Raw genomic sequence first — 27,608 nt, 5'->3', positions numbered from 1 at the left:
TGTGTCATCCTTGGAAAATCTGTACTTAGGAGCTTCGGAAATATTTGGAAGCCACGGTATCTTTGAAAAACTATTGAACGCCTATCAAAGTTTGCGGAGAGGACCCATTCCAAGAATATCCGTTCTGCAAACAGTTCTAATAGAAAACTGCAGAAAAAGAGAGTGGCACTAAAATAACCTGACTGGTCTTTTTGATTTGGGCCGGTAATGTGCTACATCAATTGCGAGTGCAGGTGCATGGAACTTGTGCATCTGGCTGTCCCTTTCATAGAACCAGGACGCGTGATCAAAGTGCTATTTGTTTCTACGTCACTGGATATTGAAAACGTGGCTGTCAGGGAACAGAATTTTCACACCATCGGTTTAACGGCAATGACTGTTAGTTTGTCAACTGCACTGATTCCAAGAAATTTTTCCATTCACACATTACTTTTGTAGTTCGGAACTCCAGTAACAGGTTTCAATTATAATACAGCAACTCCAAACAGATTTGTGTGAATACCTGATTTTGTACGAAATGCACGAGTTCAACTATAGACATGGTAAACTACGTTTATCAGCTCAGATTTGTGGTGAATAGCTGTTAATTTAATGATCACCTGTCATAGCCAACAGCAATTACATTTTCATTACTGCATGAGGAGGCTACCTCTCCCTTAATCAAAATGCATACGTGTTTAAAATTAGAGTCATTGTACTGAATCATCTGTCACCTCCCACACACATTTTTAGGTAAAGTGAAAAAGCTGAGATCTTTAACCAAATTATCTGCCTTCACCAATCATAGGTATTAGCAGTTAGTAGTTTCCCCCAACAGCTTCCTGGTATTTCATTATCTGAAATATTTACACAGAATATCAAGCTTAGGTTACTTAGACTGCATTGCTGATTTTTTATAAATAATAAACCATCTATTTCTTTGGCAAGACTTCAAAATTTTTAATCAGGGTTTCAAAAACTATCCAAGAAAGACTTGGCTATGGAAACCATCTAGGCCATTATGATAGCAGAGAAGGTTCAGTAAATCTTTTCATCAAGTTTTTTATCGTACTCAGTGTTTATTCCACACTTTATTACATAGAAACCTTAACTTCTTTTGCAATATATACAGATTTAATAGGAAAATAAGTCAGTCAATGGCCTCTTGCTCAGTTTGTAGATACAACATGCTTTTCTCCTGTTAGTAATGCAGCAGAAAAACAGATGAAAACCTGTCAAGATCATCGTTGAATCCTAGTTTCTCCAGTGGCTCTTTTGTCATCAGCTGCCTTTCCATTCTGCACTCCTGGTATTCCTTCGATTGCTCTCTACACAGAGGATTGTCAAACTTATTCTCACGGCTAAATTTCTCCTTAAATTCTCTACATTCACCCAGGTGGTCTGGGGGAAAGAGCCCCTGTCTGGCAGCCTGGGGCTGAAACTCTTGGAGCTGAAATTCATGGCAGTGGACATCTTCCTGCAACTGCCTCGTGCAGACAAAACACATGGATGAAGCGATCAGAGAGAGAGAGCACTAAAACCAGGCACCGTATGGCTGCACCATTCCATCCTTATACAATTGTTATATTCCCAACAATTAGTAGACTAGATCAGCATATTGATAATAATTTAGGCCATGTCAATTTCCCAGAAAGAGGTAAATTGCCAATCAGCACTGATCAAGTTTCAAGTCAAGTAACACAGATTGTGTAACAGAGCTTAGCTATGAATGCAAAAACCAATTCAATTAAGCAGACAACAGCTTCATCTTACAGCACATGACCTCTGAGTCAGATAATAATGATTGTTTTTTTTTGTCTATACAACTCCAAGTCATGAAGTTAGTTGGATTCTTAGAACAATAATGCCAGGTCAAGTTGTCATTGGGCTCAGATTAATTGATCTTCCCACTTTTGTTGCCCTTTGATGTCCAAACTGGCCATGGAATTAGTAGGCCAAGTGCTAGAAGGTAAACTGCTTCTTTCATGGAAAACCATTCACAAAAATTGAATGTCAATTTGACATATATTTGCATAAATTTGCTTGTTTTAGCAGAAGCTTCTGCTTGAAAGTGCATTTTTGTGATTTGCTCCTCCCCCATAAGTTGTTAACACAGCAGGGGTTTTGGAAGGTAAAGACACAACAAAACTTGAGCCTGTGCATGTGTGTGCCAACACAATCTTAAAAACAGGTTAATAAGTCAGCCTAATTTTCCTCTTGGGACTTCCATCATTAGACAGTACATCGTACATGAATGAATGATTTACCTACAAACCAAAATTCAGTAGTGAAAAGCTGATATCCATTACATTCCTGAACTATTAATTTTAGCTAGCATTTGTGTTGATCAGGTCTGACGAGCGTTCACAACACAAGTGAAAATACATGTAGTACTTCCGATTCCTACAATCATCCCATCAAGATACTTAGTTGCCCTGAGACTTTATTTCCTCTACTTTTAGTCATTTTTGTAAGTGGGAATGTTTCAAAGTTTGACTGCAACAGATTTTGCAGTATATTTTGAAAAACCAAAAGTCTCAAACTTGGTTCAGCGGTAGCATTCTCCTCTAAACTGGAACCGTGGTTTCAATTCCCACCATAGAACATAATCCATGCTGGCAGTTCCTTTCTGAAGTCTTTTGGGTGAAAAATTAAACTAAGTCTACTCTCCCACGTCGAGGTTAACCATCACTACTTGAAGAGCAGCATGGATGTGGTCAACATTTACCCCTTTATAATTTATTTCGTTTGCTAAGCATGTTTACAATACGTTCACTGGCTTTGGAGTTTCCCCAAGGACATAAAAAGCACACTACAAAGGCAGGTTCTTTTGTTTAAATCCCCAAAATGATGTTGATGCACTTTCAGAAACAAGTTACCCATTGAAACCAAAACATCCATTTATGAGGTTGGACCATGTAAGGTTCCGTTTATACTACCACTTTTAAAGATTGCAAAGGATCAGTCTAACTAGGAAAACTAGAAAGCACACTTAGAGCAGTGAAGGTGTGATCTCTCAACTAAGGAGATTGCTTCACACCATTCTGAGTTCCCAGAAGCTGTATTTATATTGTGTGAGATTTGTGCTGGTGCTGACTGATCCTTCGGCACAGAGAGAGCTGGGTCTTGCCAGTCACTGGCCTTAGTGAATACAACAAGTTTATTCTGATTGCAAGAAACACAAATACCAGACATCGGCTGATAGCATCTAATCCAATATAAAATATAAATACAATCTAAAGATCAGTATCTATACAACTACTGCCTTGTCGGTTAAGTAAATGTTGTTCAAGCTCAGCCTAAATAATAAGTCAACTGGATATAATGATGGGAAACACTATCATGGCAAAAATGAGTGCTGCTTGCAACTTGCTAGTCAAGAACAGAAAATTGTGCACATTTCTTATGGTGAAGATGATAAAAATGGCAATGTGGTTACTTAACAACATTCGATTGATACAATGGTTCTTAAAAGCAATTTTTCTTTCAAGTATTAAACAGAGATGACTTTGGATACAATATGGTATAATTACTTACATTGAACAGGCAGGCTTTATAACATTTGTAGACATTTAAACACAGCAGATGGCTAAAAAAAAATCAGCAACATTAATTCGAAAGTGTGACTCCAGTGTTGTGACCTGCATACTGATGAGCTTTGCAGTTAATTCAATATTTATTTAGTGCCTTTGATCAAATGCATCAAACCCAACAAGAATCCTGTGAATCAGCCTTCAGAGAGTAATCAAACAGATCCATCTCCGTTGTGACAGAAAACCCTATGAAAACAATGAAGAAACTAGCACATTAAAGACACCTAAATCCCAGGCAAATTAAAGTGAGGCATCTCCTTTCTCAGCTGCATCCCAGAAGCCAGTTGACAGGATGTTATCCGGAGACTGGATCAATTCCAAATTGAAGAAACTATTGAAGCCAATTAGATTAAGAAGCTAGGGCTTGTCCAAACTGAAGGTCAACTGACATCAATATATGTCCAAGATAAGACTTGGCTCCTTTACGTTTTTTGAAGAATTTAACAGGAGGGTCAGTGAATCAAAGCAGAAATGTGTTGACAAGACCTTGAAAGACTCCTGAGTAAATATACACAACCTTTCGGCTTAAAATCGTGCCTTAGAAATCAGTGCTGGCTCTTTATGGACACACACTGGATCTGATCATTCTTGGCTCACAGAAGCTGAAACAACTGTTTTGTCTTGCTACCCTGAACACCAAACACCCTAGTTAAAGATTTCAGTTACAGCTAAGTACTTCAGGATGCTCGAGAAATACAAGACCCCGTATAAATGGAAGTCTCTCTTTTACACTCTTATGTTGGCATCTTTTTCTGAGGGAAAAATCTGCAAGAACCTTTGTCAACAATTAAATGCTAAACACATCACCTTGACATAGCTCTTCTAAATAAACACCACACAGTCAGTGGCAATGGACAACAGTGAAAACTCAGTCAATCTTCAGCATTCTCAATATATGCAATTCAAGATGAATTGCCCAACAAGCTACCAGCATCATAATAATAATAATTGATGCTGCCAGACCTGCTGAGTTTTTCGATGCTGCCAGACCTGCTGAGTTTTTCCAGGTAATTCTGTTTTTGTTTTGGATTTCCAGCATCCGCAGTTTTTTTGTTTTTATAATAATAAATGTTTTAACTCAATGATAAAGCAAATACAATGAAGTGTTTAAGGGTAGTAAACTTACCTCAGAAATGCAGTGAATACAGTTCAAGAATCACAAACCACTAGTCATTTAATCTTTCTTTTAAACTCAAGTGTAAATGGGTATAAGACAGTGCAAAGGGCACCACAGGGTGTGTTGCAATGAAGCCTAGAATTCCTCAAATCCACTTCATGATCTGATACTAAGTTCACACCACGGAGCAGTGCTGAATTTGGGTCTTCATTCTGTGGAACTGATCCAGTACAACCTTAATTACTGCTCAAGCACAAGATTTAAGCGAATACAGTTACCACTGCAACATTATCATTTTCTCCCAAGTCCATTCAGATGTTGATGGAAAGAGACAAACTGCTGGTCTGCAAGGACAGATTGAACACTCAATACAAATAACAGACCCAATACCAGTTGCTGTTAACACCTAGTTTTGCCACGAATAGCTTAATCCTGGTTGCATAGAAGGTAGGCCACATCCTGGAAGGAGGTTTCAGTCCCATCGATGGTATTGGCATGCACTGTTCACACCGAAGGAGGCAGCCTCCAGGTAATTACCTAAATAGCCATAGTCCACAAAGGGCCTCTCTATTAGAAAGTGACAACTGGTTACCTATGTTTTGAGGGACACCACTGGTTGAGCCTGGTTAGGCTACATCTGGAGTAGTGTGTGCATTTCTGGTCACCACATTATAGGAAGGATGTGATTGGACTGGAGAGGGTGCAGAGGGCATTTACCAGGATGCTGCCTGGGCTGGAGGGGCTGAGCTATGAGGAAAGATTGGGTAGGCCGGGGTTATTTTCCTTGGAGCAACAAAGGTTGAGAGGGGACCTGAGAGAGGTGTATAAGATTATGAGGGGCATAGATAGGGTGAATAAGGAGGCACTTTTTCCATTAGTAGAGGGGTCAATAACCAGGGGGCATAGATTTAAGATAAGAGGTAGAAGGATAAGAGGGGAATTGAGGAGGAGAAATTTTTTTCACCTAGAGGGTGGTGGGAGTCTGGAAATCGTTGCCTGAAAGGGTGGTTGAGTCAGAAACTCTTGTAAATTTTTTTAAAAGATATTCACGTAGCCTCCAGGCTAAGCGCTGGAAAATGGCATTAATGTAGTCAGATCTTTGTTGACCAGCGTGGACACAATGGGCTGAATGGCCTCCTGTGCTGTAAAATTCCATGAGTCACTCCGTAAGCGTGGGGCAAGGTGAGGAGGCAGGGCTCCATGAACTACCACAGCCAGTACAAGGATTGAACCCGTGCCATTGGCACCAGTCTGCATCACACTTCAGCCATCTAGCCAACTGAGCTCACGGACCCCTCAAACGGAGTAAGACAGACACAAGCCTGGAGGCGGAACAGCACCAGGAGGCAGCCTCCAATGATGTATTTACTGCCAGAAGAAATCCCTGTGATGTAAGTGGATACATTGCCATATGCGAGACACTTGACTGAAGGAATGGAGTTCAAAAAAAAAAATCACCTATGGATTACCTTTGCTCACTCAAACCTGGGTCAGTCATGCAATAGAACAGAGACACCTAGAGAAGGTGCAAAATAAAATCCTTCACAAAGACAGCAGTGGGATGGGAATAAAGGGAGGGAAAGGTCTAATGACATACGGGTGGTGGGGAACATGGCATATTGAAGATCACTGACGTAAATTTCATGATGATATTGAGATTACATTTGCTTAAGATCAAGTTGAACCAACAGTTCATCTCAGGTGGAGAAGAAAAGAGTTGACGTTTCGAGTCCTCATGACCCTTCGACAGAACTAGTTCTGTCGAAGGGTCATGAGGACTCGAAACGTCAACTCTTTTCTTCTCCGCCGATGCTGCCAGACCTGCTGAGTTTTTCCAGGTAATTCTGTTTTTGTTTTGGATTTCCAGCATCCGCAGTTTTTTTGTTTTTATTTTTAGTTCATCTCAGGTGGCGCTTGTTACTCTGAATTAATCTCCCACATACAGAATAGATTACACACAGCTACAACCAAATTGAATCTCCACAATGCTGCAGCTGATGGGCAAAATGTTAACATCTGTCGAAAATCTGGGAAAGGAAACTAATTTTCATTTAAAAAAAGCCTATTTCAACACAAGCAGACAAATGCATTCACACACTGTAGGTGCCCTGTCAAGTCAGAGCATGAATCAGAATTGACTTTCCAAAATAATGCCATCTTCCCCAATGTTATTGCATCAAAGGAGGAATCATTCAATTACTCCCATGCCTTACATTTCCACAAGGTATGCTGTGCAGCTCAAGTACTAGCATTATTCTCTGTGCAGTGCAGGTAAAGGAGGGCTCACCTAGTGTTTTAGAGAATAATTCACACACAGCCATGGCCTGCACCTTATGGGACCCTACACTTTGTTGCTGACAAAAATATTCCCCAATCTACAAGCGATACCGACACAGCTTATAATGGTTGCAAAAATTAATTAAATCAATGCATTTCTGGTTTGTAAGTTATGAGTCCCATGCAGTACACTGATATCAGCTCATAAGGCAAAAGCCAAGGAGGGATGCAGTTGCTGTAGTCTGGGGGAAAAAAAACCCAAACACATCAAGTACATGAAATAAATAGGAAGAATGATTGACAGATGAAATTTCTCTGAGGCATTGGTGGAGCAATAGCAAGTAGACTGAGTGGCTGAGTGTTTTTTCATTGGAAATTGGAAGGGAGGGAGCAATAACATGCATTTATATAGTGCCTTCAAAGTAGCCAAGTGTCACAAGGTCACAGATTTATTTCAATATCAACTTAAACCTGATGGGCAGCTGCACTAAACTGGAGCAGCACAGCATCAAAATTTAAGCACCTAATTTTACACAAGTATTTCCAAAAGTTTAAACTGGTTCTGAGCTAATAGTCGAGACTGGTCATCAGCGCAAGCATTTAAATGGATCTAAGTTTTGAGACACCCAGTGCAGATACAACAGTGCTGACATTTACCAAGGTTATAATCAACATCACCCTGTGGAGATGAGTCAGAATTCCTGGTTGAGTGAATGACTCATCCAGCCCTCGTGTTGCCAAGACTTTTGATGAGCATTAATTGGAAGTTGGCAAATACTGCATGGGTGATTGTGCCAGCAAGAAGGCAGCTCTTCAATACGAGAAGTGGACCTCCCGCCTGCTTATAGATGGAGGTGAATGGTGGATCATAGTTGGTGAGTAACCTAAATATGATTTCCCTCCCAGTCATAAAGACTACCAAGGTCTTAAGTTCACATCCTATTTACGCTGAGTTAGCTCAGTTTAGGCAGGAATTTTTTAATTAGCCTCAGAGGTACACTGGCATATTGGTTGTTACGGGAATAGTAATCCAGAGGTCTGGACTAATGAGCCAGAGACACGAGTACAAATCCCACCATGACAGCTGGTGAATTTAAATTCAGCTAATTAAATAAATCTGGAACTAAAATAACAGTATCTTTAATGGTGACCGTAAGACTACCAGATTGTTGGTTCCAGTTCACCAATATTCTTTAGGGAAGGAAATCAGCCATTTTGACTGAGTCTGGACTGTACTGTGGTTGGAAATCCAGAGCAATGTGGTTGGCTCTTAATTTTCTTTTTATTCATTCATGGGATGTGGGCATTTATTGCCAATCCCTAATTGCCCTGTTCAGAGTGCATTTAAGAGCCAACCACATTGCTGTGGGTCTGGAGTCACATGTAGGTCAGACCAGGTAAGGACAGATTTCCTCCCCTAAAGGGCATTAGTGAACCAGATGGGTTTTTACAACAATCAGCAATGGTTTCGTGGTCATCAGACTTTTAATTCCAAATTTTTGTTGAATTTGCGCTCTTTCACACGTGTGTGAAAGAGTGCACAGGTCTCCCTGCCTCAGGGAGATTGGCTCCTATTTAAAACTTTCAATAAAAGGTGATTAAAAAATTTCCCTGCCAAGTCCCCTCGTGCGACACTGGCACAAGTTGGGACATGTGCATAACTTCTAATTAAACATTTAATAAAAATTTAAATACCTTCATGAAACCTCATCCCACCCGTGGATGAGGTTTCATGTTTTTTTCCGAAGCCCATCTGGGTTCCTGGCCAGCTCGCCAACCTTAAGGTTGGACGGGCAGGTCCAATCATGTTAATTAGTTTTTTAATGGCCTTAATAGACCATTGACAGGTCAGCAGGTGCGCAGCAAACTCGGCTGTGCACCCGCCGAACTGAAAATCTAACTGACGTGGGGTGACATCGCCCGATGTATCCCCGCGTCGTTTTACGCATTGGCAGTGGGCCCCGCCCCCACTCACTGACCGGAAAACCTGCCCTATATGTTACTGCCTCTCTCTAACTACCCTCTGAAATGGCCTAGCAAGCCACTCACTTATCACCATTATCGAAGGGGAATTAGGGATGGGCATGAAAATAGAAAGAAAGCTCGAAACCAGAGCTCAATTTAGGCACTGGGCTCATCTTTGATGTTCTTATAGTTTTACACATCACGCGCACACACCCAGGTCACCAGTCAACATCACAGTTGAACATGATACCAAAGTGCCATCTTTTAAATCGGTCATGTCCGGGACAAGCAAGCTAGGTCAGAAAGACACTTGAATATGCTTGGGTGGAATTCGGTGAGGAATCTTCCAGGTTTTTTGTTCCTTAATTGGTTATCGGTTTTTCAAACCTCTCCCAGGTCACATGGCTGTATGTGGGTCATGAGTGTTGTAGTGATTAATCATCACAATTATAAAAGCAATCGGGTCTTTTCCTGTCTGTTTTTTTCATATGTTCATAATCATTTCTGGATGACCAACTGTCTGTATCAGTTCAATACAACTTTTATTTATTTTTTACAGTGGCTTTTTGTTGTGGAACCATTATCAGAATATTGATGAGGAATAAAATACTACCAACTCCAGAGATCCTCCATGAGTATCATCCTCCTATTAACTGTCAGATTGACTTAGTGATTGCACACTCAGCCCAAAGGCAGAAGTTATGGGCTCAAACCCCACTCCATGACTTGAGCACATAAACTAGGCCAACACTTAAGTGCTAAGTGGGTGATGCTTTGTTGAAGGTAGAATCCTCCAGATGTCATGTCTGCCCCCTCAGGTGGGTGTAAAAGATTGCAACTGAACTCTTTGGTGAGCAGCACAGTGGCTCTCAGTTTCTCGGGCAATATTTTTCCTTGTTCGCTCATTCCACTGTGTTGGTGGGACCTTGCTGTGTGCAAATTGGCTGCCATGCCCGCTACATAACAAGTGACTACAGTTCAAAAACAGCTCAGTGGCTGTAACACGCTTTGGGATATCCTGAAAATGTGAAAGGCATGATATAAATCCAACCACTTTGTTTGTTACTAAAAATATCCCAAGATGTTTACAGAAGTGAATACCCTACATTATTGTCCAATACATTAACCACTAACTTCGCATGACCAACGTAATGTTGATTGATAAATAAAAAAAGTTAGCAATAGATATCGTTGTTAGCACTTTATCCCGATACTCATTTGTATGTCGCATGGATGTGTATTTTAACATTTTCATGCATGTATTGGTATAATGTTAAGACAAAAATCAGGTTGTCTAAGTAATTTATTAATTGGTTAACTGCTTCAACAGTATCTAACAAGGGTGAAAATGGCAGACCTTAGCACCACAAAAACACCAGCAGTATTGTATGGAGACCAGAGCCTTCATAGGGATTGGCTCAACCAATAACCACTCCAGGCCAACAAAAGAAAACAAATCCAGCTGACAATCAATAGCTGCAACATGGTATGAAGTGGCCTGAAGAGGAAGTAGCATCCAGTCAATTCTGAATGAAGAGGAAGAGCAGGTCTGCAGCATCACGTTGCGAGTTAACATTCCCAATAAATCACTCTGACGAAGTCAAAGTATCACTGGCAACTGCTAGAAGCTGCATGAGGGAGGACATTTTCACTAAGTCAGCGGTATGTAAAAATGGCGGGCAGGACCCAATTTCAGGATTACTGCCCCCATCCCATTTTCAGCAATTTTGGCCAGCGCAAGATAAGGGCGTAGGGTAGCCAGCTCAAACACAGCACTCCCACCCTTACGGGTTCCGTTATGGAGGTGGGCATTTAATAAGGTAATCCATTCAGCCTGCTTTTGTTGATACAGTTGTCAGATTGCCTCATGATTAATGCTTGGCTGAGTTCCAAGAATGGTTAGTCTACTTAGATCTCAGCCATCAATGTTTATACACTGTAGAGAGGAATGAAATCAGAGTGGCATCTCCATTAACTTGTAAATAACTACTGTTTCTTTGAAGGGTTTTTTCCACTGTCTGCATGTTTATTTACACAAGATTAAGAGGTCAGAAGTGGATAAAACATTTTGACATTGATACTATGAATGGCTGTGATTGACTAAAACTATCAAGAGGTTGTAAGCTGAACCTTTTTTTCCCCAAAGACATTTTCAAAGCCTCTGTGTATTGTATTGGTTTCAGGATCATTTCAAAGACTTGCCACTATTGATTTGGTAGAGAGTGGATATAGAGGATGCTTGGGGTAGATGGGAGACATAAGGAGGGCATGGGCTGTTATGAGGATGGCAGAGAAGGGGACATTGGAGGTATGAGGAAGCATGGGAGGGTGCATGGGGGGCAGTAAGTAGGGTGGGGGGGGGGGGAGGGCGGGGAAGAGGTGTGGGTGAGGGGGAGAAGGGTGAGTGTTTGCAAGCCTGACATTCATCAGTACAACTGGGCTGATGTCCCAGTAAACATTCCAGCCTGCCAGCCTTGCCATCAGCTGCTTCCATTCATGCCTCGGGCCTGCCTCCGACAGCAGCAAGTCCATCTCCAGCCCGCCCCCGCGGAACAAACATATGATGGGTGGTGGACACCTTAGCAGAGGAGGTTTTGCGGAATCAGAAACATTCCCAACACTCGATATCTGCCTCCTTCACGACAATCCAACATCACTGTGCCTGAGCAACGGGGATGCCAGAATTCTAAACATCAATGAAAAAAGGAAGACTGCAAAACAATACACCTTAAAATGGTGGTAGATTTTTGTTACATCGATATACGCAAAGCACATTTACTTGCACTGTGCCTACAGAGTACACATGGCTAAAACAGTGCCACCACATCCACAGCTTTAGTTCTTCAGCCAATTTTCATTGGACAACACTGGCCCGCGATCAACCATGATGCGTTTTTCTTTATGGGGGAAACTAGAAAAATTGGCAACAAAAATCTGCAGTAGAATTTCAAGCATTGAAGTAATTAAGGCTGTACTATTCCTGGCCAATATATGCCCACCATCAATTTAACTCATTGCCCAGTGGCATTTCATTTAAGCATAATAGCTACTTTCTACATAATGCATCGATGAGCTGCAAACCAAAAGCATTGGAAGAAAAACAACAAAATTCCACAGCTAGGTGGTGCAAACAAAAAAATGCCTGAATCGCACACTCAATATGGAAGATCTGTGCTCCAAGGATTCAATTATACCAAGATTAATCCCACATTCCATTAACCGTATACAAGATTCTAACTTTCCAGAAAAGTAACGCAGGTCTTGGAGGTGATTGTGAGCTGCTGATGCATTGGCTCTGTGTTCCGCACGTTTCTCCTGAAATCAGCATTTTACCCGGTGTCATGCAGGATTAAGGAGGCTCAAGGAGATGAGAGGCCACACAAAGGAGCAGTACCAATGTTTATGTCCATGTTGCAAAACAAAATTACCACTACAAATCAAGGGTGCTGCTTTTTCATCACCTTGGACATGGTCAAACTAAATGATAAATTTTATCCAGGCACAGAACCAAATGCAACAGCTGGGGTGCTGTTTGCTGCAGTGTTTACAGACCTATTCAAAGGGCTTTACATGGGCCAGAAGCACTTAGTACAATGGACCGTACGTGCACTAGGGACTGATTTCAAAATCTCAACATCACAAAACACAGCTGTTCCTCTAATTCGCAGTAAAGTGAACTACATAAACTCCAAACAGAAGCCAATGCATTCTTCTGCACCCTCCCACATAAAACACAACAGAAGTGGTTCTCCAGTTTTGTCAGACTCCTTGAACCTACCACTATCAATAATATCATAGCCTTTACAGAGGCTAACACCCCAAGGGGTTTCACAGGAGTGTTATCAAGCAACATTTGACACCAAGCCATCCAAGGAGAAATAGGACAGGTGGCCAAAAGCTTGGTCAAAACAGGTAAGTTTTAAGGAGTGTCTTAAAAGAGGATGCAGAGGTAAAGAGGCAGAGATGCTTAGGGAGGGAATTCCAGAGCTTAGGGTCTTGTTAGCTGAAGGCACGGCCACCAATTATGGAGTGATTTAAAATCAGTGATGCAGAAGACATTCAAGTTGGATTGCAGAGATCCAAGGATTGTAGGAGGTTACAGAATATGCAGTCAAGTAAATGATGTAGACAAGGACATTACGCTTATCAGCCCATAAGAATGCCATATAATCTTCTGAACCCTTGAATATCAAATCACCATTTTTCAAAAAAGTTTATGGAGTCTATTAAATCCTCAATTACATTTGTCACAGGCTTAGAGGATAAAGTGATAGGCAAATTAGAATTTATCCCCTCAAGAGGGACATCATTTAGAGAAAGCACCAAAATGGCAAACATAACTTGGACACTTAAAGCAAATTTTACTGATAAACACCCAACATTTATCACGCTCCAAGCATTAAAAGAATTCAACTGGATAGCCCTCTATCTTGACATTTTTCAAACCAACTTCACATAACATTTTCACTGAAATCAGCATTTCATCTGGTGCCACAGAGGATTCAAACAACTGAAGACGACAGAGGTCACACAGAGGAGCAGCAGAAATTTAGATTTCAAGTGCTGCATTGTGACATTAATATTCTGTGCATGCGCTTGAAATACATGTTGATCATCAACTTTTTACAGGTTTTACCAGTTCCACCGACAAGGTGCAGTGTCCGTACATGGACTTAACACTGGGTATTGTCTGTATTTGTGAAAAGTACATGGCTTCAGACATCATCATTCTCTTCATTAACACTGTTCCACCTGCAATCCCTGATGCCAATGTGGTGAGCAGATTTTGCAAGCCCTCAAATTAGATCTTTCAGAACAGTTCAAATGGTTTCATCCCTTCCAATATATCCAGTTCTTCAAAATTCTATAAGCATCACCTCACTTTCTCAATACTGGCTTTCAGGCCAATCTTAGATTGCTAAACCTTTTTTTTAAAAAAAAGCAAAAAAATAGTCCGACAAAAACCTCTTCAAAGTTGTGGGATTATTGAGTCCTGCTTAAGGAACTGCATGTGTCACTCGACCACTTTTAGACTTCTTTCTGGGAGGCTTAACCCTTTGAGCACAAATGGGTCACTTTCTATTTAGAGATCCATGGAAGGCAAACATGAGGTCAGCCTGCCGTGCTGGCATGAATGAAACTGGCTCCTTGATGGGTATAATTGTATACTTACATTTTGTACACACACTTGAAGGGAACATAGGGAGACCTGACCATCTGCTCTCCTATAGAGCAAAGGCAATCAATAATCCCTTAACTCCTGCAGTGAAATGTAATTGATTTATCAATATTATCCAATAAAATCAAAATGAACTGACGTTCTGTGAAGTCGAGGATAGACATTTGATTCCCGAAACAAAACCCTTAATTGCATGCTCTGTACAACAAAGTGGGGGCACATGTATGGTGTACATGGGGCACCAGCAAGCTCAGAGTAAACAATAGGCAAGCTTGCAAAGTGGGGCTAAGTCTTTAAAGAAATGACACTGAACAGCTGCTGAACTTGCCTTTCCGATATTGCTTACCACAGCAACTTCAGCAGCACATTAACAAAGTGGGGCTTGGGCCTCTGGAGGCTGTAGAGCACATCTGAAACAGGTGGTTTGCACTAGCATATCTGTGAGAAATTACAACAACGAGAGTGTAAATGGTATCTCAAAGCAGGAGCTGGCAACTTTCCTGAAAATAACATAAGATGAATCATTCAGACTGACAGTTGCAAGGCCAGAAAGTATTTTTTTCCCAAAAAATATGCATTCTGCCCCTATACATTACATCCCTACACATCAATTGCTCTGTTGCTATAAAATCAATTAGAAATGGGGCGTATTCCACAGCACCCAAATCAACTGTGTTAAAAATGGCTGTACAATATAAATAACATTGAATTCCTGTTAATTGCATACCCGGGATTTTTGGTCATCGGTTATACTTTTAAGAAGAGTGCACTTAAGTACACTGTACATGACCCCAACATGCTCTGAAGGCTTTTTATCTGAAGAGTGGAGCACAACTGCATCGACAAAACAAAAAGGTTCCACATCAGCAATGTGTCACTCCAACTGTCAATTCAGAGTATAGCCATTCAATTGGAAAACATATGGCAATTATTGAAGTGCCATTAGTTCAGCTTTATCTGAGGAGATCTTAAAACTTGAGAATCCCTTTGAGACTGTCAAAATGTGACATGTACGCACAGTAGTCAAAACCTCACTGCTAATTGATCTGCCCACACACACACACTCTCTCTAGGTAATCAGTCTGCAAACCCATACACTATGTTTAGTTAAGTGGGGAAAGGTAGACTGGATGATGTCATCAAAATGAATTCAAAAACCAAGCTTATGCTAATTTCAACAGACAACTACCCTTGTAAAGGCAGAGATACTAACTGTAAAATGACAGTAACAGGCAGAAAATAACATTCCCATTGTATATGTTTAACGTTACATTTCCCAGTTAACCCCATTTATATCATCTATGCTCTATATATCACCCATACCCTTATTGGCTACTGGGGACCTGAAGACCATTGTAGATCAAGAAGCTTGCACAGTGGGATAGATGTTGATAATTTTTCTCAGATGTTTGTGTAGTGAGTGGCTTCATGTAGCATAGTGGTCTGACAAAACCTGCCCACCAAATATGGTCCAAATTAAAAGGTCAGTCTGAACAGAAAAGGTACAAGCAGTCATGCCACTGGTGCCAATGGGTTCTTGCATTGAAACCCGCTTTGGTTTACTATCACAAGTGTTGGCACTATGCCACCTCAAACTTGTCAAATTGCACAATGGTCCCTTGGGCTTTCAAATAATATGACAAACAAGACAACATGTTTTCTTCAAACAGCGTCAGGAAAAGCTGTGCTCATTAAGCTCTCAAAGAAAATGTTACAGACTATGGATCGTTCATTCTGCTTCTGATTAACAACTTCACTTTGAATAATTTCTGGGCATTATTGTTAACAAAATAATGTTCCTTCAATAATTTGCCAAGTATAACATTTCTCATCTGTTCACCAGAGTTCTACTGAATAAAAATAAATTAAGAATGAGTTTTCACAAGTGACTCTTCTGGTAAAAACACTTAATTTTCTTGGATAACTAGTGATTGCTTGATGCCCCACTTAACAGACATACTGTTCAGTCATCAAGCTTCATTTTGACATCCCTAATCACTAAAATTTACAGTTCACTCTTCCTTTTATCAAATCCAAACACTGCTGGGAAAAGACTAATGAGGGTGTGTTTTTTTTCCAGTTGAAATTTAGTGTTTTAATTAAATGGGATGTCAAATCACTAATGACTTAATCCTTCTGTTGCCCTGCCCAAATTATGGCAAAACCCAGCTGATGACCTATGTCAGCGCCACCTCATTACAGGACAGTTCTTGTGAACATGCTAACTCTAGGAATAAGATCAGTATGGAGGTACTTGTAATGCTTTTACTTATTAAAAAAAAACTTGAGCCAGACTGACTTGAAATCACTTGTCATTTACATTTGGATTTGCATAAATGGAGTTCCTTCAATTACAAACACACACACCCACATTTGATTAAGACCCAATCACAGGAAACCAAAGCACGCTGACCACTTTTCCATTGCAGTTTACGAGAGGCACATTAAAACTAAAAGCAAAGGGTTGGATTCCCTCCCTTGTAAGAATGTGAATCATTGACTCAACAGTAGGAATGGCAACAGGAAGAAAAATAAGAGCACAACAGCACCTGGATGGAGAAGATCTCCAACCCGAGTATTGCTGGCCTGAGACAACTTAATATAAAGGTGAAGGAGGTGTGGATTGGCGGTTCAACAGTCCCTGGAATTCAACCTTCAAAAGGAAGGTAAGTGCTGTTTTCACCCTATGAGCTTTCTACTATCTTTATAAACTGACAGTGGGCAAGAAAGACGATAAAAGATGCTTCCATTTTTAAGAAGTTGATATTAGATAGTGATATGGTAGAAAAAAAATATCTGGCAGGCTCTTGGATCAGCAGGATGTGGCTTCTATGCCTATTTCACCAGTTGGCAATCTCCCAATTCTAACCATCGCCAGAGAAACACATTAGCCATGTAGCAACCAGTTGCACAGTGGAAGAGAACAGGAGACAAGCAAGACAGCCTGTCCACAGAATTATATGTGACAGGACCTACACAGTGAGGGAAAATAATACTGAGAGTAAACAGGGAGACAAGGTAAGCGATTCTGATGAAGTACGGTGTTCAGATCATTATACAAATTGCGTGTGACAAGCAATGACATTGTGTTATGCAATAGCAAGTTACCGACATCTACTTTGACAACTTGAACCTTCCAAGTCCAATTTCCAATACCTGTCATTCTGTTAAATGTGATTGGATGAAACATGGGAATTTCAAATTGGATCATTATTTGAATCAAAAGGGAATTAACTAATTATCTGAAGAGAAAAGATTTGCAGGGCTATGGAAAAAATGCAGGCAAGTGGGAGAACCGAGTTGCTCTTGCAGAGAGCTGGCACTGTAATACATATTGCTATGTTGCCCTTTCTGCTGGGGGTGTGTAAATAAAGTTACTTCAGTAACGACTCACTCGGTGTGATAAAAAACAGAAAGATGACCACGAGTTTGGAATGGTATTTTCTTTAACATTTCACTTGAGAAATTAAGGACTGAAGAACATTGTGACACTGGAACTCAAGTTGATTTTTTTAGGAAGTTTGAACAATTTGAAAGATTGTTCTGTGTGCACATTGTATTCAGGTTCACAGTGAGTCAGCACGATGCATAATTGAAACAAAAAAAGCACTGGAGGCATATTTGGGGACAATGGGGAATTTCAACCCTAATAGAGGACTGACATAATTACAAATGAAGGTTATATGTTTGGCTAAAAGCAAATAAAACAGGACGACATGAAGACAAAGTAAATGTTTCCCTCACCATGATGGAGCCAAATGCTTGTGGGGTGGTGTGTAACATTGCCCATGAGACCCCAGTACTATGGGCTATTCTGAAATTAATGAGATTCTGGACCCAGTCGTGCCATAATGTGAAATTGCACTGAGAGTTCCTTTCATGGAATGTAAGCAGTTGCCAAGTGAGGCTGTTGCAGGTTACATTCTCAAATTAAAGAAACTCTCTCATCACTGTGGGCTTTGTGCAAACTTTAAAAATCAACCTTAAAAACACATTTGTAGGAGGCATAAAAGGACAATAAAATCCAGGCCAAACTTTTCAGTAAAGAAACTAAGCTGACATGGACAGCAGCCTGCAATGGGCCCTCAACCATGGAAAAATGGCAGAAAGAGACAGTTGTCCATTGTTAGTATGTTTTTTTTCTGAGCTGTTAAGAGAACGTCCACTAATTTCAGTGAGATTCAGGCCACTGCAGACAAGTTCAGAGTCAGAAATTTAGATGCTACTGTTGCTATGGTAGTCATAACCACTTAAATGTCCCCATTTCCAGTCGAAGTGCTATACCTGTGGGAAAATCAGCCATATCCAGACGGCGTGCAGGAATAGAGAAAACAGTAGAAACATAGAAAATAGGAGTAGGTCATTTGGCCCTTTGAGCCTGCTCCACCATTCAATATGATCATGGCTGATCCTCTATCTCAACACTGTACTGCTGCACTCTCCCCCATACCCCTTGATGCCTTTAGAGTCCAGAAATCTCTTTCCTCCTTAAATATATTCAGTGACTTGGCCTCCACAGCTTTCTGTGGTAGAGAATTCCATAGGTTCACCACCCTCTCAGTGAACAGGCTTCCCCTCATCTCAGTCCTAAATGGCCTCCCCCATATACTGAGACTGTGGCCCCTTGCTCTAGACCCCCAGCCAGAGGAAATATCATTCCAGTCAATCCATCCCTGTCAGAATTTTATACCTTTCAATGACATCTCCTTTCATTCTTCTAAACTCCAGAGAATACAGGCCTAGTCAACCCAATCTCTCCTCATATGACAAACCTGCCATCCCAGGGATCAGTCTGGTGAATCCTTGCTGCACTCCCGCGATAGCAAGTATATCCTTTCTTAGGTAAGGAAACCAAAACTGCACACAGTACTCCAAGTATGGACTCATCAAGACCCTGTACAGCTGCAGTAAGACATCCTTGCTCCTGTACTCAAGTCCTCTTGCAATAAAGGCCAACATGCCATTTATCTTCTTAACTGCACCTGCATATTTGCTTTCAATGATTGGTGCACAGAGATCCCAGATCCCTTTGTACATCAACATTTCCCAATCTATCACCATTTAAATAATACTCTGCCATTCTGTTTTTCCTACCAAAGTGGATAACTTCACAATTATCCACATTATACCAGATCTGCCATGTATTTGCCCACTCACTAAACCTGTCTAAATCGCCTTGAAGCTTAACACCCTCCTCATTGCTCGAGTTCCCATCAAGTTTTGTGTCATCAGCAAAGTTGGAAATGTTACATTTGGTTCCCTCATCCAAATCATTGATATATATTGTGAATAGCTGGGGCTCAAACACTGACCCCTACCCTGATGTATCCCACTAGTCACCACCTGCCACTCCGAAAAAGACCTAGTTATTGCTACTCTGTTTCCTGTCTGCTAACCAATTCTCAATCTATGCCAATATGTTACCCCCCACCCCACGTGCTTTAATTTTACACATTAACCTCTTCTGTGGGACTTCAAAAGCTTTCTGAAAATCCAAATACATCACTTCTCCCTTATCTATTCTGCTAGTTATGTCCTCAAAAAATTCCAGTAGGTTTGCCCCAGGTTGTGGTATAGCTGGTTGCATCCTTGCACCACATGGACGTCGATCTAAAGCTGGTTCAGGAGTCTAGAAATCCTTGATTGTGCATACGATAGATGTGGAAACAAAAGTTGATATTATCAAGCAGGAAGATCAAGAATAGTGCTCAGTCTAGAGAGCATGAAAAACAGCAGATGGAATGAGAGTAAAAGGGCTGAAGATTCAATTCTACTGAGGGCATTGGAATTATAAGTGGGTGGTTCACAACATACTTTCATTATCATTGCAGCTGCAGCCTTGTATTATCCTTCTAAGATGACAGACAAGTCTCTAAGTCACATTCCCTTGCATAAAATTGCTGTAAAACTGACTAGTTATTCCAACAATATTCCAGTATTAGGTCAGGTTAGTGTTAGGGTGGGACATGATGATGCATCCCACCACTTGCCATTAATAGTAGTAGGAGGGAACAAAATCTCCCTGATGGGAAAGAATTGTCATGAGAAGATACGGTTAAACTAGGCCGAGCAATTACAGTAGGAATCAGTGAGCATATGTCTGATTTTGAGAGGGTGCTAAGAGAGCACGAAGTGGTCATTGAGCAAGGACCAAATGATAAAATTACAAGTAAGAAGAGCCAAGAGCATGGACAATTAAGAAAGTGAAGAGCAATGAATGGACTGCACCCATTGTGATAGTTAAAAAAAAAAAACAAGTCTGTTTGGATTTGTGGAGATTATAAGTAAATGGTAAATGAGGTGATTGAGATTGATACTTATCCACTAGCTACCAGGCAAGATTTGATTTCTAACTTAGCCAAGGGAAAGGTGTTCAGTAAGATAGATTTGCCAAATGCATATGTGCAATTACAATGAACTGACAAGAGCAAGGAACTGCTTCCCATTCATACATATGAAGGGTTGTACCAGTACACAAAGTTACCATTTTGGGTGCCAACTGCTCCCACATTGTTTCAGAGTGCAATGGAGCAGATATTAAGGAGTGTACTGCTTCTTAGATTATATTCTAATTAACAGCAAGACAGAGAAAGAGCACATTGTTAGGTTGAACAAAATCTTAAATCAACTTCAAGAATATGGCATCAAAACCAAAAAACATAAGTTTGCATATGGTGGTGAAGACTTGGGTCATTTCTAGCCACTAAGTTACCTGTAAATTACTTTAAATGCACAAATGACACGCCAGTATCTGACGGAGAAATTAGTGAAGAAACTCACAAGGATGTGGTGGTGCTCAATAAAGTGTTCAATTATGTCGTGAATGGCTGGCTTAAAGAGTGTGATGATGAGAAAGTGCAGGATTATTTCACACACACAAATGAACTAAATGCAGATCCCATGAGGTTTCAAAGTCATTATTATGCAAAGGTTTAGAGAGAGATTGTTGGAGGAGCTTCATCAAGAGTACACAGGGATAGTCCATATGAAAGCAATAGCAAGAAGCTAATTTTGGTATCCAAGGTTAGATAGAGACAATGAAAAGTTGAAGTGTCTCAGAATGAGCAACGATCCATCCATGGTCTCACACAAGAAAACCATGGGAAAAAGTCCATGTCAATTTCTTTGAAGTGGAAGGGAAAGGGTTACCTTGTTTAGTTGATAGCTATAGCAAGTAGATAAATGTTGGGCCTACCCCCAATACCACAAGTGCCAAAAGCTGCTGAAGTTTAAGAAGTTGGCTTGCAATTTTTAAGTTATCAGGTGGTGTTGGTGTCAGATAATGGTTCAAGGTGTACAGCGGAAGAGTTTGAAATATTTCTGAGTAAGAATGAAGTCAAACATCCTGTAACAACTACCGTATCACAAAGCATCGCATGGTGCTGCAGAAAAAGAGTACAGATTGTGTAGAAGTCTTCACAGAAGTATTTGCTAAGTGACAATCCAGGCAGTAATTTCCACAATATAAAAAACAGAACATGCTGGAACTCAGCAGGTCTGGCAGCATCTGTGGACAGAGAAACAGAGTTAAATGTTTTAAGTCCATATGACTCGTCTTCAGAGCTAAGGAGATGTAGAAACGTGAATTTTACACTGTTTAAGAGGGGGGTGGAGCAAACTAGGAGGTCAGGGATAGGTGGGAACTCAGGGGAGATTTGACAAAGATGTCATGGACACAAGACAAAGGTGGTGAGGAGAAGTATGTCATGGAGTTGTTGTAAAGAGACTTATTGCATTCACAGAGTGAAGATTGGATTGAGACTCTTGTCAGTGTCTTGTGGCTTATTTGCTTAAAAGAGAAAAGCTGACAAAAGGAGAGCATCAGAAACCTCCTGTCGTGCAAATTCTGCCTACAGTCCAAAATAGAAGTTAGAAAGAAAGCGAAAAATCAAAGAAACTGAAAGTTTGCTGGCATCACAGAATTCACCCGTAGAACAAAGTGAGTCAGGGTCTTTGAATGAGACAAATCAATCACTGTCACAGTCCCAACCATTAAGCAGAGTTGGTAGCCAAAATCAAAATTCAGATTTGACACAGTCAAGAGATGTTGAGAGTTCAGAGTCAAGCTAATGGGTATGGAATGAGATGCCCAGACAGAAAAAGAAAAAGAAGCCAGACAGGTTAGTTGAAATAAAAACAAAAAATTGCGGATGCTGGAAATCCAAAACAAAAACAGAATTACCTAGAAAAACTCAGCAGATCTGGCAGCATCGGCAGAGAAGAAAAGAGTTGACGTTTCGAGTCCTCATGACCCTTCAACAGTTCTATTGAAGGGTCATGAGGACTCGAAACGTCAACTCTTTTCTTCTCCGCCGATACTGCCAGACCTGCTGAGTTTTTCCAGGTAATTCTGTTTTTGTTCAGGTTAGTTGAAAGTTGAGTGTTATATGTGATTCTGCAATTAGGCAGCACTTGCTGAATGATCCCGAGTGCACTAATAGCTACACTAACAACCAATTTAACCTGGCTTGTTTACACTTAGTGACATACATTCATTCTCTGCTAAATAAAAAAATGTCCAGGCCTTGTGCTTTTTTTGAATTATCCAGGAGTTAGGGGAGCTTATCATTCCCCATTGCTTTCTCCAAGGCAGCATCTCCGCAAATCAGAGTCGACTTGTCAACCAATCAGCATCCTTTTCTCCTGCAGTATAAATTGTTGTGATCATTTGAAAACTTGCCATTTTTGCATTTGCGTGAGTGCAAGAAATAAATCTTTTGACAACATGTCTCTCTTTCTACAAAATTATTTGAAAGTGTGTAGCAAGGAAGAAGAGAAGTTCTTTTCATTATTTCCTGTCAAGTGATGATATATTTGTTATACACATACTGTAGCAAGGAGAAGAAAATTCCACTTGTAAATTACTCTGCTAGCATCAGTCATATATGCTTCAGTTGTGAATACAGTAAAAACAAGAATGCAACCCAACTGGTTGATATTTTCAGGTACTGTTGATGTTGATTTAGTCATATTGCATTCTAGGAACTTACGTACGTATAAATTAAAAATGTTAAATGGCACAAGTTTTTTTTCAAATGGGGAGGGCGTGCAGTACACTAAGATTTGAGCATTTTGTTATACTGCCCTCTCTGTTGGGGACGTATAAATTAAGTTAGTTTAATATGACTTCCTGCAGTTGAGCATGTGTTAGAATCAGTGTAATACACAACAGGCACGGACACGATGGACCATTTGGCTGTCTTCTGTGTCGTGATCATTTATGATTCTACGTGAGATGCAAGCCTGACATTCTGCAGCTGTTAAGGCCTTTTAAAAATGTATTTATATATGTGATTGCAGATACACATTGCACAGATGCCTTTTTAAAAAAAAAAATCAAACTGCACAATGGATGCCCAGTTACCTGAAAGGTGGCAAGCAAGTTCTTTAATTTGTAGATGTATCAAAATTAATTAGCATTAAATTATATCTGAGTCAAAATGTTTAGATAGATGAGGACTGAGAGAAACAGAAACCGTGACTGGTCAAAGTGTTTCCATGCACAGGGGATGCCATTGTATCACAGAACCTGAACACTCTGCAATCACATCATAGCTCACATTTGAGCAGAGATATCCTTTTTGCTGGATTTTAGGATACTTTTTGGGGTATGGCCACACAGTGTCAGCCGTGGCTCAATTGGTAACACACTCACCTTTGAGTCAAAAGGTTCCAAGTTCAAGTCCCACTTCAGTACAGAACTGCACCGTCAGAAGTATGGTCTTTTGGATGAGATGTTAAATCAAAGCTCTGCCTGTCTGCCTGGGTGGATGTAAACGAACACACAAAACTATTTCCAAGATGAGCAGAGAAAGTTAACCTCATCTCTCAGGCCAATGTTCATCCCTCAAATCAACATCACAAAAACAGCTTACCTGGTTATTAACACATTGCTGTTTGTGAAAGATCGCAGTGCGCAAATTGGCTGCTGAGTTTCTTACAAGTGGCTACATTTCAAAAGTGCTTCATTGACAGTAAAGTGCTTTGAGAAGTCCAACGGTTGTGAAAAGTGCAAGTCTTCTTCTTTATAAATGAAATAAAACATCGTATCTCAGTCAGCAAAACAAGATTTAGAAAGGAACAAATGCAATACCTCAAAAGAAATATAATGAACATTTACAACTGCCTTCATAAATTGTACTGCTATGCGGACTTGATGCAGATCATTAGCTACATCTTCATCATCTCTTGCCCCCATGGAGTTTCTTCCAGCTATTCGCACTGATGGAAGCAGAAGATGTGCTTCACATCCCGTCAATAGAGAGAGGAGATAAACTGCTCCCTGTGTCAGTGAAAATGGCTGCATACTTCATCCCAAAACTGCATAAAAGTAGCAAAAAAATGCTATATAAATGCAAGTTCAATGTAGTACAACATTTCATTGCACTTCACAAGAGCATTAGGAGACAAAATTTGACATCAAGCCACAGAAGGGGATAGGAGGACAGGTGTCAAAAAACTTGGTCAAGAGGTAGCAAAGAGAATTGGCGAGATTACGGTTTAGAACAGCTGACATTGGCGGAGTGATGAAAATCGAGGGTCTGCAAATGACAATGATGTTCCCATGTTTTAAATTTTAGCATTTCCTTGCTGGGGGAAGGGTGGTGGGGGGGGTGGGGGGGGGGGGGGGGGGGTGCACAGCGGGGAGGAGGGGGGCTGTAAAGGGGAAGAGCGATCAGACTTTACTAAGCTGTAACTCAAAAACCAGCAGTCCATGCTGCTGCACTTTTGACGCATAATTTAATAAAATATATTATTTACCTGCAAATTATGTAAAAATCCTCTTGCTTCTAAGTGCATTAAACTGAATTACCAAAACCTGTACATGTTGTTCACTATACTAATGCAATAATAAAATGGGAAGTAACAAATAAGCAAGGTGACATCAGCATATCATTTGTATAGGAAAGCCACACCCTAGCAGGAGATGAATTCTACAAGCAGAGGTTTATCGAGGCAACGTTATATTCAATACAGTAATCCTCAAAAAAAGGAAAAAATAACTGATTTAAACCCTCGAGGAAAGCAATCTTTTCTTGCCTCAATTGTCAAATTTCTTGTTCTGGTAAGCAAAACCTGCCCAGCTTCTAGACTGTGAAATGTGCACTTCACCTTTTAAATCGTCAATTCTTTCAAAATTTCAATACACTCTCATTTTCCTGTCTGTGGGAGACTCATGACCAGTTAACAGTGCACAGCTGTACATTGTCCATGTCCAAACATTAGCATTGCAAATATTATAGGTCAATAGTTCATCTCGATCCTGTGTACACTGAGCTCTTCCCCTTTCCTCTTACAGCAAAGGTGAAGATGAAGATGAAGGACGAGGATTAACTGAATTTGATGTCAATTTTCTGCATTTCTTGTTATACATTGCTGGTGTTCTTACTAATATCAATGTTTAAAGCATTAATATTCTCAAACCTCACATCAGATGACACTGGCACTGTTGCATGGACTTTACTCATATTTGATGGGCACCAAAAAGCTTCCCATTGTGACAGGGCTGCTACCTTCGCCAGCCAAAAGACTGAACTAGTCTTCCTCCAAAGCAAAAACCAAAACTGCACTTTCTTTCACAATGCCAATGAAGGCTTCCTTCCATTCAAATGGGGTTGGTTTAAAAAAAAATATTGGCCAATTCCCATCATACTCCTTTACTAACATGGGCTAGCACTTCCCTTTGGCCTCAAAGTGTTAATATCATCCTCCTCACAACACACAGCAATTAACACTAAGGCTCTGAATTGTGACAGATTTAATAAAAGCAGCAATGCCTTCTGTACAATTAGTTCACATTCACAAGTGAAGCTATCCCATGTTACACCATCTTCTACTGATAAACATTTCATCCTCCACAGTAACTCATTTGATAGAATTACCATAGAATATTTTGATGACACAGTAGACATTAGTAAAGCAGGGTAGTGCAAGTAATATCACTAAAGAACAAATGGTTTGTAGAGAACGAACAGATGGAATATTCCCAGTCACTGAAATTCAATTATTCTTACTCAGCAGTAATGTGGCTCACTAGGGTGGCTTTAAGGGGTGATCAATCTTGGGATAAAGGCTTCAAACTCAGGTGTAATCCAAATCTATAATTTTTGCTGGTTTAAACCAACATTCTCCACTGAAATTACAGCCTTATAAATAATTTTTAGCTGGCTCTTCAATCACTGACAGGACTCAGTACAGTTAGAATCAGCTGTTTAAAGCTTGCTATTCTCATACCGTATCAAACAAGCAATTAAATAAATGAAAGCCTTGCAACAGGCAGCTGACATTGAGTTACAAGGCTACAATTCAAATAGAAACTCAAAGTCGTAAACCAGAGCTGGAAGTAAGTGTGCGAAGATTAACAGAGCCAAGAACCAAGGTAGGGTTCAAAATGCATCATGAGCTCTGCGCCAATGTACGTAATGCTTCCATTTAGAACTATTTAAACATATTAAATTCTACTTTACACTGTGGGGAAAGAAATTTAAATCAGGATAGTCCATGCAGCCTTTAAATAAGTCACTGCTCTATATTAAAATCCAAAATAGTCTCCCTTTCTTTTAATATCCTGCAAAGCTGTTTTCTTTGCAATAAAATCCCAAGGCTTGATTCAATTGTGTCTGACACATCCTTTAAAACTGCCTAATTTATTTGGCAGTAAAAAAAACAGGCCGTTTAAAAATCAGTGTTTCAACACAGCTTGGCCAGTACTTGGATGTTGGTGTGGGTTCTGTGGCATATTAAAAATATCAGAGAGGCAGCAATCTACCATAGTGCTTAAAACTGCATGAAATCATACAAAAGGTATCAAGAGTTTTCAGTCATAGATTATTGGCAAATAAAGTCAGCAAACAAACCTGCACCTCTAACTGGTTACATGGGACCGTTAAATGAACCCCAAAATGTTGGCTTAGCTTAGTTTATTGAGAGTACCAACAGCTAAATCATCACTAAAAAACAGCAGGTGCAGAGCTGAAATTACATATTCATGTGAAACTTGGATCCATTTTCATGTCTGTTCACCTTTGCCATTAGTTTTTGCAGCAAATTGCTATACTATAGGAACACAGCTTCCATGATTAGGTTCCTTATTAAGCCATTTTGCAGCACAATTGAGAACACTGAAGAATTCAATTATTTTTATTACACTAAGAATCTACGCACTGGGATCTCCGTCGATTTACACTCCGTCGATTTTATGGAGCTGAGAGCTCAATTTGCAGAAGCTCTCAAAGTTTCCCCCACTTTGTGCTTGATGGAAAAGCCAACTTCCCCTTCATCAACAAGGTCTCACTTGGTTAACAGGAAGATTCCCAAAGCACATGCAGTTGATGCTCCACCCACATTGATGCAGTGGACCACGTTTCAGTATCTGGTCCACATCGCTTTCTTACTGAAAGGATTAAGATCAAGGAATTTGACAATACTTGCAAACAGCTGCTTTTGAACTTTCAAATAAGCCGCCATATGCTTCTTCCCCTCCGCTTTTGGGACTGTG

At 40.3% G+C, this 27,608-nt stretch overlaps 1 protein-coding gene across 4 annotated transcripts in view; it reads right to left on the bottom strand.

Annotated features, from left to right (window-relative positions):
- The window catches only part of LOC121269609 (cell adhesion molecule 1-like), a 415,254-nt gene that overhangs the window by 297,276 nt on the left and 90,370 nt on the right, over positions 1-27,608 (bottom strand). The gene's annotated exons all lie outside the window — the stretch shown is intronic.

The sequence above is a fragment of the Carcharodon carcharias genome, chromosome 25 (genome assembly GCF_017639515.1).
Source record: "Carcharodon carcharias isolate sCarCar2 chromosome 25, sCarCar2.pri, whole genome shotgun sequence".
Classification (NCBI taxonomy): domain Eukaryota; kingdom Metazoa; phylum Chordata; class Chondrichthyes; order Lamniformes; family Lamnidae; genus Carcharodon; species Carcharodon carcharias.
Note: the sequence above shows the minus strand (reverse complement) of the source record. Positions and strands in the feature narration are given on the sequence as shown.